The following is a 2,122-nucleotide window of genomic DNA, read 5'->3' as shown; positions in this document are numbered from 1 at the left end:
ATCCAAGCTTGTGATGCTTGTCAAAGAGCCGGAAACATCTCAGCCAAAAATGAGAAGGGTCAAAAGGGCATTCAAATTTGTGAGGTCTTTGATGTATGGGGAATAGATTTCATGGGCCCATTTCCTAACTCATTCGGAAACAAGTACATCCTTGTAGCAATCGACTACGTGTCTAAATGTGTAGAAGCACAAGCTCTTTCCACTAACGATGCTCGAGTAGTTGTATGATTTCTGAAAAAGTTATTTTCATGATTCGGTACTCCAAAAGCCCTAATCAGTGACAGAGGTACTCAATTTTGCAATGCTCTAATGGACAAAGTCTTAGCACGATATGGAGTTCACCACCGATTGGCAACACCATATCACCCTCAGACCAGTGGGTAAGTAGAAGTCTTGAATCAAGGAATAAAAGGGATCCTCGAAAGAACTATAGGAATGAATCGCAAAAACTGGGCTCAAAAATTAGATGACTCTTTGTGGGCCCTTAGGACAGCCTACAAAACCTCCATAGGAACAACACCTTTCAAGATTGTTTATGGGAAAGCATGTCATCTACTAGTAGAATTAAAGCACAAAGCTTACTGGGCTCTTAGAGCAGTGAATCTTGATCTAATATCCGCCGGTAAAAATCGGGAAGATCAAATTCACGAGCTCGAAAAACTAAGAGCACTGGCCTACGAAAATTCCTAGTCTTACAAAGAAAAGACTAAATATCTGCATGACGCCCACTTGTAGGGAAACAAGAAATTTCAAGCGATCGTGTACTGTTATATAACACTTTTTTACGTCTTTTTCCAGGAAAACTAAAGTCTCGTTGGACAGGTCCGTACATAGTTGAATAAGTTTTTGACTATGGGACCGTTGAGATTTCAAATTCTAACGGCCACAAATTCAAAGTTAATGGACATCGATTAAATCCATACATTGATGGACCATTTGAAGATGTCTCGGAGGTAGTAATCCTCCACCAAAACCAATGAACATACTGGAAGTAGGGTCTAGCCAAGACCCTCATTAAACCAGGCCTCGTATATATGTTCTCTTTGTTTTAGTTTAGTAAAAAAAATTTCCCAAAACACGGGGGCGTCCCTCAAAAGGCACGGTCCTGTGCTACAAAGTGCGGGTCGGAATCTTTGTTACAAAAATCTCAGTCAGTCTGGTTTGTAATAGAATTGTCAGACCAAAAGTATGGGTCCGTGTTTCTTTCTACAAGGGGCCATGTTTGAAAACTGCTTGGCTATATATTGCACCCCTTGCCAATGCATTTCTTGCACCAAACCAAACACAAAATCTCTCCCCTGAGAACTCCAAATGTCGACTGAAATTAACAATGAAATTTCCGCTCCTCGCCAACCGATAAATGAAACCCGACGTATTCCAAAAACTGGTCTACTCATGAAATTTCAAGAGCTCGTTAAGGAACTCACCGAAATGAATTTCCTTGTAGAGATGCGCCTCATACAACTCGCCGAGTCAGTGGAAAGCATGAAAATGGAATTACGGGACATCAATGAACAACTCCAGTTTCAAGTCCATCGTTTCACTTACCTTCCGCCACCCGGGCCGTTCGATGGAGGAGATCTGGTCGGTGGAATTTAGGAACATTAATCTTTATGTTATCATGTTTAATCAATTGCAATAGGCATAAAGTTTAGGATCTTCGGGCTTAACCCGATTTCATTTCATGTTCTAGGAAAACCGGGCTTATCCCTAATTTGTGTTTAAGGACCTTTTATTTAATGAAAAGTAATTTTAGGACGTTCAAAATGTTCAATTAACATCTTAAACATCATTCTGAAAATTCCTGTTCTCGCGTTGTGCTGAAAAATCAAAGATAAAATCCCAGTGAGAAAAGCACGGGTCGTGCCGCACTTTACACAGTATCGTAGTCACCCTAGAATCTACATCATGATACGCGCTGACTCCGTACAATTCTCTGAATCAGAAACATTTATTCCCTTAAAACCACGGGGTTGTGCTCAACGTTCCAGTCTCTATATATTGCATGCCATCCTCACTATTCCATTCACACCAAACTAAAAATGACTGAAATGGAAAACAAAAGAATGGAGTGGAAACCAGTGAGGAAATGCACAAATGGTGATTCTACCTCACACCTTGA

The sequence above is a fragment of the Bidens hawaiensis genome, unplaced genomic scaffold (genome assembly GCF_021521415.1).
Source record: "Bidens hawaiensis isolate Kalapana, Puna unplaced genomic scaffold, B.hawaiensis_p1.1 tig00041327_1, whole genome shotgun sequence".
NCBI lineage: Eukaryota > Viridiplantae > Streptophyta > Magnoliopsida > Asterales > Asteraceae > Bidens > Bidens hawaiensis.
The sequence above is the reverse complement of the archived record's forward strand: the minus strand, read 5'-3'. Positions refer to the sequence as shown.